Source organism: Pinus tabuliformis, chromosome 3_2 (assembly GCF_031772625.1).
Source record: "Pinus tabuliformis cultivar Carrire ecotype Pingquan chromosome 3_2, CPIR1, whole genome shotgun sequence".
Classification (NCBI taxonomy): Eukaryota; Viridiplantae; Streptophyta; class Pinopsida; order Pinales; family Pinaceae; genus Pinus; species Pinus tabuliformis.
In genome coordinates, this window is record NC_142302.1 from 996,965,440 (window position 1) to 996,978,962 (window position 13,523).

Here is a 13,523-nt window from a genome sequence, read left to right on the forward strand (position 1 = left end):
GGCACATACCTTTTCCCCGATGCGACGCGATATCGGCGATCGGCTATCGGCATGCCACTATGTCGTGTGAAAAATGTTTTAACACTCCGGCCCGATGCGATATCGGCTATCGGCATTCGCTAAAAGCAATTGATACACATTTGGGGGTTATGTTCGCGCGCCGAATGCGATATCGCAATCGGCGTTCGCTAAAAAACTTTCCCAAGTGATAACGCCACACACACACTTCCGATGCGATATGATGACGCATAATGATGACCTCAATTCCAAAAGGTGATTATTTCAAAGCATTAAAGTTATATTTAAAATCGATTTGACAAAATCACAGATTTCAAAAAACCGTTAAGTAAAGGGATAAGGTAATGCATGCGTATTTAAAAGCTTTGCCCCTTCGAATTAACGAGCAATTATGATTAGACCTTTGAAAGATCTATTACACGCTTTAAGGAGTCATTCGGTTTAATAACTTAAGTAATGGTCATTTATGAAGCTGTAGGCCGTAAAATCACCATTATTACATCTACGGTACCTGCTCAAATCATTAAATCCGCAGCCTCTTTTAGGAATAATCTCGCCACGCTTCAAATCATATATTTATCCCGTTATGGATTGTCATTGTTATTTCTTTGTTACGATTTCTCTTGCACTTGTGTAGAATTCGACTAACGAGAGAAGTCTGAATATGATGGGAAAAAAGTCCAAGAAGATGGCAGGTTCTACTGCGACACCCGCCTCAGGCCAAGCTGCTACACCTTCAAGGAAGGGCTTAATCTCAGATACTACATGCACTGGTCTTACTGGTACTACATGGCAAGGGACATACAATTTGCTAGAAGGAGAACAACCAGAAGTGACAGTAACGGAGGCAAGTGTGGATGAATTAAGAAAGTCTGAGGCAACTCTTAAAGATTTGGCTGACTCTTTTCTGCACAGAATAGCAGCCAGGGAACAAGTCCTGCCTTATACTGATGTGGTACGTTGGGCAATTGAAGAAGTTCCTCTCACTAATAGAACCTTCGTTTCTAAGGATAGAAGGATTTTCGGCTCCTTCAAGCCTGAAGACTTAAGACAAATGTATCATTTGCCCAATCCCGAGCAAGTCTATAACAGAGCATTTGTGGAAAAATTTGCCAGAGAGAACGAATCACCAGCCGAACCTCTACGAGAGTGGAGGCAAAATCCAGCAAAACACAAACAGGATATGTCGGGTAAGTACTCCAATGCCTCTCTGGCTTCACCTTACTGCTATGCTGGAATTATGATGTGTAGATTGTGGGGATTTCATGATTCTGCAAATATCCATGTTGATATGGTTCCCTTAATGGAAGCGGCCGTTAATAGTATAATTATGGATTGGGCCACTATCCTGTCTGATAAGTTGGTCTTAGCTATTCGTGAGTTTAGGGCCAAAACCAGAGTCAGTGAGAGAAAAATCCCACCTTTTTATTACTCTGCATACATTATGGATGCCCTTTGTTTTAATTCTGAGTTTCCTGTCCTTGGTTGGAGATGGACAACCCATGACCCAACACCTATTCATTTGTATCATCGTAAATTGTGGAAACCTTCTCACAAAGATCATTTATACCAAATTTGCAATGGTTTTATGGTTCCCGTTCACTATTCTATTTTTGACAGACCTATCCCTAGGATTTCCTATGAAGCCTCTTTTGACCTGCCAGCCGTAGCCCATTGGTTCGGCGAAGAATGTTTTTCTTATATCAGAGTTTTTGGAAGCAAGGCCAGGCCACATGTTCTTCCCGTATACATCCCAGACAAACTGTTGGCCCGAGAAATCTCTTATCAGATAATGTCTGAAGGTGTTACCCAAACTCTCAAAGAGGAGAAGAAGAGAGGATGGCCATCGTTTCCTTTAAGAATTGGAGTTTATACGCTGCTAAATTATAAACATGCAGAAAAGGAAGCAGCAAAACTCCAAATGCTATCTCTAGTTTCTATTACCAACAGACTCTATGACCCGAACAAGGCTGCTTTCATTGCCTTGGAACAGGCTAAGCTGACAAAGGTGGTTCATCAAGAAGACCAGTTTGACGACCTGTTCATGGGTGCTGATTCAATAAGCCAAGTCAAACAACTTGCTGCAATGAGATATGAAGATATGGAATTAACTGAATTTAATAAACTTAGAAAGCAAAGGTTGCAAACTTTGCCTCTAAAGTTATTATCTACAACCCCAACTTCATCCTCAAGCGAGCCTGATCAGCCAGAAATAAATTTACCTCCCGTTACAATTAGAGAACAGGAGGAAAGTCAAAGAAAACTGCAGGCAGAAAGGCAGCAAAAAGCACAAATTGAACAAGAGCAGAGAAGGCAAAGGGAGATAGAAGAACAGAGAAGGCAAAGGGAGATAGAAGAACAGAGGAAACGAGAGGAAGAAGAAAAAATAAGGAAAGAACTGGAAGATAGGCAGAAAAAGGAATTGGAGGAACAGCAACGGAGAATACAAGAGGAGCAACAGCGGAAGGCATTCGAAGAACAGCAGAGAATTGAAAAAGAAAAAGAACAGAGTAAGCAAATCTCTGTCGATACTGAATTGATTGAGGAATGGAACCAATTTGATTCCATTATAAGTGGTAAAGAAGTCTCCAAAGACTCAGATGCCTTAAAGACTCCTGATATTACTGTTTCTCCGGTTCTTGAAGGAACCAGCGGCCCACCCACAGTACAGAATGTTGAAGAAGTTACTCAGAATCCATCAGATCAAGTTGATCTTCAGGTAGAGGAAATTCCTCCTCTAGACATTTTCTACAGCCCTAAGCATAAAGCCGTTGTAAGACGCTCAAGGAAGAGGCGAAGGCTTGATCAACTTTCTGTCTCAAATGAGCAAACAGTCACGGGCAATGTCGTCTGGAAGGGAGAATTAAGTCCCTCTGAAGATTTAACAAAGCTGTCGCAATTTGCGGGAGCTTATTCAGCAGCAACCATTGACAAAGCATCCGAAGTGAGTCTTCTTTTGAAGACTAAAGAGCATGAGGTATATGCATTGCAAGCAGAAGTGATAGAGGCAAAGAATAAAACGACACAGGCGGAAGAACAATTGCTGGCTCAACAACAAGAGAATCATTTGTTAATCCAGCAAATTGAAAAACTAAGGATAGACCAAAGTGACATTAAAGCACGTGAGTTAGCAGAGGCATTATCACAGTTGGAAGCATCAAATGAGCTGTTAATAAAATCTAAAGAGGATCAAATAGTTCAGCTCTCAGCACAACTTGAAGGTATTAAAGGCGCCAAGAGTATTGAAGATTTCAGAACAGAGGCAACTCTGATAAATGGCGCTTTAATATCTCAGATTAGACTTTTGTGCCAACAGCTAGTTGAGGCTGAGTCACTTTGTGATATATCTACAGCAGTATGTAAGCAAATCGAGAAAGCCAGGACTAACTTGGATCAGGCCGAAGATGAAATAATAGAATATATTGAATGGCAAGATACTCCAGAAGGGCAAGCTGCTAATTTAGCCCGAATTAGTGAAACATACAAGAACATACTTTTCATGGAATGGGAAACACAGGTAATGAAGGCAGAAAGGGCAGCATCCAGATGCAAAACAATTTCCACGAACATGATCAATATAGTCAATGATACATTGTATCTGGCTAACATGATTTCACAATGCACACCTGGAAACATAACAACCGCAAATATGCTGGAGCATAAGAATTATCTTAAGCTGGAAGAACAAGGGCGGTTAATTGCTGGAGTAAATACCTTGACCTCCGATGCATACTGGCTTTTCTTGATTAAACCGCATTCTCAAAGGTCGGCTCTCAACTGTCTAACCGACGCTCTCCAATACCTGATTGCCGATTTCCAAGATGCCACATATGATGCACAGCTGACTTCTCGCCTTAATACTCCACCTGAAGTAGAGCCAATGCTGGCTATATGTCAGCGAAAGAGTAAAGGCAAAGAGACAGCTGACTGAAGCATCGCCGCCGACTGCCGAATCACCCAAATTGCAAAATGATATTTGTTGATGCCGATTTCTTAGTTTTCAGTTTTTAGATATTTAGTAGTTAGATTAGAATAGTATTTATAGACCCTTTCATTGTTTTGGAAAGGGTCGTAAAATTTTGTAAAAGACTAAAAAGCTGAAGTTTGCACTATTGTGCTTCAGTCTATATTCTTTTTTGAAACTCGACCACTGGTCCTTAATTTTACTTGGAATGTTGTTTAAGTAAATTGTGCACTATTGTCGTTTGCTTGGAATGCTTTCTGGTTGGAAGGAAGGACTGCTACATAGCGATTAATACATTGGATTGATCAAACAGCTTGCATGGTACTATTATCTGTATCTGTTCTCTTTTCAGTTATATGAATTGCTGTGTTATTACTTTGCTATTATTGAATACATGTATGTAATACAACAACAGGTCTTCGTTTCATATCACTATTGAATGTTTTGAGATTTGTTATCTTTCACCCATGTATGTATCAATGATATAAATGACTGAGTACAGTAATTCGCTATTATAGCTCTGCGTAACTACTTACGCAGAGCAATCTCAAATGATTAAACATATATGCTTGTTGTTAGTGTCATCTATATGCCTGTCATTAAGCATAGTTTATTAAACGCTGTACTGTCTGAATTGATAAGTCCCGGGATTAGCTTATAGTTTTTGTATTTCTTTTATAGTTTAGTTATTTTGTTTATTATCATTTCATATCTTAAATCATCCATCCATCCCGTTCACTTATAATCTTTGGGAAACTGGTCCCGTTATCCCCAGTCGGAGCCACTATTCCAAACGGAAAAGGAGCTGCACTAAGTTCCGGACCGGGTGGTTTCCCCGATGTTGTTGCAACGAATTTCGAGGCATCAACAAGAGTGAACCAGACAGATGAATTTCCTGGTCTGTGATATGAGCTTGCTGCCTTTCTTGGTAGTGATCAAAGATGTGGCGGTAGGTGGGGCTACCTCCAGTATCCTGTATCATGAATTATTCAAAGAAATAATGACAGCACGAGGCCTAGACTCATACACAGCATGTCGCCTCCACAAGTATGGCTAGCCTAAAAATACATCACAAACATCCAGAGGTGTAACATCACACAATACCTCGTCTATGAAGGGTTTGATGCTGTAGGGAAGGTGGCACTGCTGGTGAACTTTCAGATCTCGTCCTTCGTGAAGCCACCTGATACTGTACGGCTGCGGGTGTGGTGTGGTCGGTAGGCCCAACCGCTTCACGACCTCTGCTGAAATGAGGTTCTTTTGGCTACCACTGTCGACAATGAATTGCAGCGGCGAACCCTTCAACCACATCTGTGAGTGGAAAAGACGCTCCCCCTCTTCTGGATCTGCAGGGTCATTCTTCTGGATCTTGGTAGTGGCAATAGTGGCGCTGGGATCCGCATCAATGATCTGCTTCCCCTTTCCATTCCCCTTGTCAGGTTCTGGCTCAGGTTCGGAACATGCATCTAATTCGGAAGCCTTCAACTCGGCCACGAGCGATTGCTTGGTCCGACACTCACTTATGTTATGAGTGGGACTCTTGTGGAACTCACACCACTTTCCTGTGTCCTTCTTCAGCTTCGTGGTGTCGTTCTTTTCTTGCGGCTTCGATGGGTTGTCTTGGGTCACCCCGCCTCGGCTTTTTCCTTTGGGCTTCGGATTTGCAGATCCAAAGTCTCGCTTCTTCTGTTTGAACTTTTGCTCGATTTTGACAGCGCATCGGTATGCTGTGCCGAGTGAGGAGATGTTCAAGAACCCCATCTCTTCCTGGATGTATCTGTGTAGGTAGCCGCGGTACTTGAGTACCAGATGCAGCTCAGAATCTTTGATACCCAATTGTGTGCGAAGGGTATGAAAAATGTTTGTGAACTCCAGCACATCTTGGTCTCGTCCCTGTCGCAGTGTGGTCCATTTGATGTATTTGTCCTCATAGCTTCCGACAGGGTAGTACTGCTCCTTGATGGCATCCCAGAAGTCATTCCAAGTGGGTGCGGCTGAAAATAGTGAGCCTGTACTTTCATCCTTCTGCTCGCAGTAGGTTTCCGACCAGTCCTTGACGTGGGGGGCTGCCTTGAGAAGAGCGAAAACAATCTTTTCCCGACTTGAAAATTCGTGAACAGAAAAATACCCATCTAGCAAATTTAACCATTTATCTACGGCATCTGCATCTATTTGACCCTTGAAGATGGGGATTTCAAAATTAACTTGTACCTTAAACGGTGTGGCGTTTCCAGAGTCGCTGTTGGAAGTCGATGTGTCGCCTCTGGGTAGCCGCTGAAGGATCTGCGCAAAGCTATCCATCATCGCGTTCCTTTGCCGCTCGAGTGCTTCTTCGAGCAAGATTTTGATAGGATCTCCTGCCCCCTCGTCTTTCTTCTCATCCGCCATTTGAGGCCGTCGGGATTTTCGAGGCTGGTCTTGCAAAGGTTCGACCAGTTCAAGCCCTAACTCCTTATATCCCGACCTCGTTGGGGACATGCAAAGAAAAACAGAGAAAAAGCAGACCGCTCTGATACCACTGATCCGGATTTAAACAGGAACGCAATGAAACACAGAGATAACCATAAAGACAGATATGCAACGGAAATAATACTTCATTTCATTACTGTAAAATACTGAAATGTGCTTACAAACAGAAATGGAAATAAACCAGCTAGGGCGATGGTAGCTTATCTCTGAGAAGAGATGTGGTGGCTACATGCCTCTGAACTGTGCTACAATGAGGCTCGAAGGCCTATTTATTGTTGAGAAACAATGAAAAACCCTTAACATTCCAAAACCTAACCCTAGGAGATGAAACACCAAACTGTGGGCCCCGTTTGGGTAAATTGGTACATCAACTTCCCGGGGTCGTAACTTTGGCATACGATCTCCGTTTGATGCGTACAATAGCTCGTTAGAAAGATCTATCCAAGCACTGCCACTTTGGGAAGGGAAACATCGGTCCATGGACCCATGTTGCCCCCAGATTTCCCAAAAAACATCGTTTAGGGCCTCAAAACGGCTCGAGAAGTTCAGGACCCGAAAAAACTGCTAAAAATAGTAAGTTGTGCTACAATTAAAGAAACTGAAAATGCTGAGAGAAACAATGGTGGGGGTCCAGGTGGACTTGGCAGGTGGCCACCAATATCCACCTGGATCACTTCCAGATGTTTCTCCTTGTCATCTCCCGTCACGATTCCACTTCGAAGCACTATTTTACGTTCAGGTCTTCCTCGCGTGGCTCAGACCTCATCATCTATAGGTTCTAAGTCGGGGGAGGCGGTAGCGCTCCTTTGTCACATATCCTGGCTATCAACATAGTACAATATTACATTTCATGATCAAACAGCGTGCAATACTTGCACGACGGGCGCGTTGGATTAGTGAAATCACCAGCATAGTGTCTTGGCCCTCCGCAATTGTAGAAAATCAACTGTCTGCGACCTCTACCAGGTCCTCCTCTTTCCTTGGCCTCGTCTGCACCCTTGAAATCATGTCCGTGTCGTCCCTGCATTTTGGTCAAGGGGCCGCATTTTGTCTTGAACCCTGTAGGTGGGAGTTCTATCCATCATCAATTCATAGCTTCTGTAAGTACGTTCATCATGTCCGACTGATATGCAAAAGTACAACTGTTGCAGAGTTTGTGTATACTTCTGTAACATGTGGCAGTTATCTGTGGCATGTTTTCCGGCTATTTGACATATAACGCACCACAAAGCAGGCGCTACGCTAGGTCCTGCTTAAGCTTCTGGCCTTAAAGGCATAGGTCCTTCTCCTGCAAGGTAATTTGTAAAGACCAAGCATTGGTCTTTGTCATGACCCTGACTCTTGCGTTTCACGCACCATACTTCTTCGCGTACCTCTAGCCGAACTGTCCTATCCTGCTTCAATCTTTGCATCTCAAGGGACATATTCTTCAGCTGCATGTGGATTTGTTGAACTCCTAGATTAGGATCTTGCATCAGAGTCTCATGTAGTCTCATGGCAATCTCCAAGGCCTCTACCTAAGTTGTTATCTTTTGTTGAAATAGCACACTCCTTAAATGTGGTAGTAGCAAAGCTACAAACCACTTGCGATGTTGTCCATCTGTCAAATTCATGTTGGCTTCACAGATCATACATCTCAGCCTCTGATCTAGTTCCAAAGGTGTCTCGCTTGGTAGCATCGTGATCTCTTTGAATCCCACAATCGACTACGCTTCGGATTTATGCTTGTTAAATTCCTTATTCATTGTTGCTTGGATGTCTGCTACTCTAGCATTCAGGTTAGTCTGCTACTCTAGCATTTAGGTTATCACTAGAGTACTTAATATACCAAGTTAGTGTGCGATCTTACAGAGCACTAACCAGTGTTTCCTTCTTTATGTTATCATCTCTAACACCTTGAGCTTCCCATACAGCCCTCACAACGAACCAGAATTGGTCTGGGTCCTCATTTCCCAAGCCTTTGAACAAAGGCAACTTCAATGTGTTTTCCATACTGAATCGCGGTGGTGGTGGAGGTGGTACGGGTGAAGTTGGAGGTGATGGTGGTGAAGATGGAGGTGGTGTGGGCGGAGGTGGTATTCGCGGAAATCCCTGTCTTATCAATTGAATAGCACTTCGTGGAGAGACCTTCGTTATCCCTTCTTTGTCCCTTCGCGGTGGTGAAATCAACGGGCTATACTCTGAATCCCTTATTTCCTTCGTTTCTATGACTTTTTCTGGTTCACATAGTCCCAAACATCAAGGTAACTGCATAACCCATTTTTTACACAACGGCATTTTAATCCAGGTATTCAGAGATTTTACGTACTTACCTCGCAGTCCTTTGAAAAAGTGTCACTCTGCCCCGCTATAGCTGACTGAGGTGTCGACCACAAACTCAGTAACAAATTCTCCTATAATGTGATCAAGCCAATGATCGACGGTGCATGTGATCTTATCCTCTGATGCTTCCAACCTTCGCACTAGCTCTAGGGTCCACACAATAGGACTGTCAAGTTTCCACCTTCCTTGACTATCTACTAGCTTCACAATCCACTCGTATAGCTCCGTATGGAAAGAGGTGCAAAATATTTTGTGGATATCCATATATAGGTATTGGTCCAACCACTATTATTTTGACAGTCACAGGTTTCTGTTCTCCTGCGTTGCGAACTCGTGAATCCTTCTGTCCAACCAGCCTTCGATTTCTTTCTTAGTTGGATTCCAGTGATACAACATCACACATCTCTCATGTAGATTCCTGTCCCGGCAACAGAACCATTTGTTGGCTTGTGGGGGCTTGACCCAGGTTCAGCATTAGTTAGCCAAACAAACCCCTACACTACTGGCCCTTTCGGCATCAGCCCACAGAGCGTGAACTGAAGTCTCACCCGAAGCAGTATGGGGGGAAGTTGGAACCATGTTTTTGCACCCTTGAGATGGTTGTGATGTCGGTTTATTCCAACTATACCTACCTACGCACAGGTTGCTTATCCCTCTGCTCTACCCTCCAATACCTTCAAGAAATGTTACAATCGGCTTCCGTGCAGCCCTGACCAGGGGCTGATATGCTTTCGCGCTGCTAGGGCAGCGAACTGCAATAACTCCCAAACTAAGCTAAGTATCTTACTTATCTTATTAACAAATCATAGTTAGCTTCAAGTAAACAGATGTTCTTATGTGCATTCACTTAACCAATACAGTTATACACATTTGCACATCATATAAGCATTAGAAGTGAAATTCATACCCAATATAACAGATGCATAAACAGGAAATAAAGATGCAGAAATTATAGAATACTTCTCTTTATTGATAATTCCAGATGATTATAGACTCGACTCGCCCTGCGCACTCAGCTGCAGGGGTCTGCGCACTCAGCTGCGGACTTCTAGGCCTCTGCGCACTCAGCTGCAGAGCCTCTACCTATGCTACGACCCAAAACTTAGACTTCTACTTCAGAGCTATCTCTCATACATCTTCGATCGTTTATCCCTTCGTCTATTTTATGCCTTAACTACTTAGAGCTTAACTCTATTTATGCAATCCCATGGTCCACGAGCCATGGGTAGATCTTTTAAAACCGACATTACATTATCAAAATAAGGGCGAACAACCCTATGACTCTTTAACATCTACGCGCTCCGCGACCACAAAATGCAGAGTCTTTACATTTGGATTACAAAAATTGGACCAAAATCTGGGCTTCAATCCCCAAAAATACCCTTGGGGGATCCCGCGCCCAACACCATGTATGAGCATTATGAGTTCATAATGGTTCAATTTTGTCTTACTAATGCTCCAACTAATTTCATGTGCTTCATGAAAATGTGGTGTGTCCTTATCTGGACACGTTTGTGATAGTGTTTATTGATGACATATTGATATATTCTAAGAATGAGGAAGAGCATGTAGAGCACCTTACAGTAGCATTAAGATTCTTGAGAGAGCATCAGTTGTATGCCAATCTTAGCAAGTGTAATATCTTTTAGATAGAATTTCATTACTTGGATCATGTTCTTTCCAAGCAAGGAATAACAGTGGACCCAAAAAAGATTAAAGCTATCATGGAGTGGAAAACTCCTAGGAATGGAGATGAGGTAACATCATTCATGGGACTAGCAGGTTACTATAGGAGATTCCTCAAGAACTTCTCGTGGATTTCCTATCCTATTACATCTTTGTAGCGAAAAGGAAAGAAGTTTGAATGGATTGAAGAGTGTGTCGCTAGTTTTGAGTAGTTGAAGCATTTGCTTACAAATTCTCCAGTCTTGAAGATTGCATATCCAGATAAAGAGTGTGGTATGTACAGATGCTTGAAAGAGAGGACTTGGTGGAGTCTTGATGCAATAAGGACAGGTGGTATGCTATGATTCAAGGAAGTTGAATGAGCACGAGCAAAACTATGTGATTCATGAACTTGAGTTGGAAATTAACATTCATGCATTGAATATGTGGAGGCATTATCTTCTTAGCAGGTGGTTTATTATGATGAGTGATCATAGTGGTTGAGGTATCTACTTGACCAACCTAATATGAATGTTAGGCAAGCCATATGGTTGGCTAATCTCTGTGAATTTGACTTTAAGATCAGATACATCAAGGGCAAGGAGAACAGGGTTACAAATGCTCTTAGTAGGAGAGTGCAGGTGAATCATATTTTAGGAGTAATTTCTTATGGGACGGATTTGCAAGAGAATATCTTGCAGTCAAGGCAGCATGATGACAGGTACCAGTAGTTGAAGTAGAGATTGTAGCAACAGGGTGAATGTGATAGGGATGAGGAGTATCACCTCACGGCAGATGGCTTGGTCAGATTCGAGAATAGGATTTATGTGACGGATAGCAATGAGTTCAAGAATATTATCTTGAGGGAGTTTCATGTCAAGCCATATTCAGCTCAATCAAGATATCATAATGTAGAAATTCCTTATAGATTCAAACTGCTTATGTAATATGCTAAAAAAAAGACTTGAATCTACTCTACTCATCAGCGGAAACAATTAATCAACCAAGAAATCACAATACATGAGAAGAGATTCAATCACATATGCTCAAATATTTATCTAAGGACAAAGCTTGTTGCTCAAAACACCTTCCTATCTATATATTGCGTTAGATCAGAAAATAGAGAAGAAAATGCAATGCTTGTTCAATTTGAACAATCTCTGCACAAATACAATATATCTCACTACCTCACAAGCTGACTCTGGCCAATACTTAGTCAATTCAGCTTCCTGCCGAGATCCTATTTCCTTGTAATGTTTTGTTGGGAATTATCCCCCTATTAATTAGGGAAATTCCTGATTAGAAATGTGCAATCCCTATAGGCCCTTCTTTGACTGCATACACAACTTGTACAACTCGGAAAATTATACAACTGATAATACACTACCCTTGAACTCCAATATCAACTGGGTAACTTGAATTTCATGCATGCATGAGTTAATTATGGTTGACTTATCAGTTAACTGGTTGAACACGTGAAGTTTCACCCCATTGCTAGACCTCCTACTAGTTCCTCCAACAGTTGGAACTAGTTTAACTGAATTAAACTATTACAACTCAAATTAAACTCAACCTAGGCTCCTAAAATTTAATAACCACTCTCAATGACTCAAGTTAGGCCCTCAACTCGAATTCACTAAGACAAATAATTGAAATTAACTTATTTAACTCACTATCATTGTCGTGTGATGTGGAATTACAATTTTCTCCTAATTTAATTCAAGGAAAATTAAATCAGGATTTTCTTATTTCCATTTTCAACACTCCCTCTCAAAAAGAAAGGGATTATCTGCTACCCCGATCCTGCCTCGATGGAACTCAAATTTGCATCTTGACAATTCCTTTGACAAAATATATGCATCTTGTTCCTCTATAGGAATGTACTCCAATAACATGATTCTCCTCTGCACACGATCTCGTAGATGGTGATATTGGATGTTGATATGCTTGGATCGATCATGAAAAAATGGATTCTCTGAGAGTTTGATACAACACTGGTTGTCACAATAAATCACTATAGGATCCATCATCTGACCAAATAACCCAAAAATAATCTTCCTCATCCATATAGATTTACAAGTTGCTTGACTAGCAGCCATGTACTCTACTTCTGTGGAACTGCTTGCAACTAATATTTGCTTCTTGTTGTACCAAGAAACTGCTGCAAACCTAATATTGAAGATGCCTCCTGATGTGGTCTTCCTGTATGATGGGCTACAGGCCTAGTCTGCATCTGTGAAGCCTTGCAGCATCTCCCTTCGTCTGCCTGTACCAAAGACCAAATTGAGTAGTGCCTCTAAGGTATCTCAACACATGTTTGCCTGTCTTCTAATACAGTTTGATTGGCTTAACCATTGCTTGACTAAGTTGGTTAACTGTGTAACACATGTCTGGTCGTGTGTTCCCTAAATACATAATACTGCTTGTAAATAGTAGCCTCCACTACTTCACCTGAAGTAGCATCTTCCTTCCTCCAATTGCCTGTAAGAGGAGTCTCCATGGGTTTGTTGCTCTCCATGTGGAACTTCTTCAGTATCTCGTTGGCATACTTTCCCTGAGAGACAAATAGTTCCCCATCTCCTTTCCATACTTCCATACCGAGGAAATAATGCATGAGCCCCAGGTCCTTCATCTCAAATTCTCTTACAAGATCCTCTTTGCAAGATTTGACCAACTTCTCATCACCTATTACAATTAAATCATTGACATATAATACTATAATCAATAATTTACCTTCAACCATAATATGGTAAATTTTTGCATCTACTTCACTTTTGGTGAAGCCCAACCTATTGAAATAGCTATCAAACCTAGTTTACCAAGTACGGGGTGCTTGTTTCAATCCATACAACGCTCGCTTGAGTCTGCACACATGTGACTCTCTATCGAAGGTCCCAAATCCTTCTAGTTGCTCAATGTACACCTCTTTCCAATCACTCCATTAAGGAATGTTGTCTTCACATCCATCTGATGTATCTTCCAACCCATCTCCACTACAAGATTTAGAATTGATTTCATTTAAGAGTACCTTGCAACTGGAGCAAAGGTCTCCTCATAATCAATTCCCTCCACCTGAGAGAACACC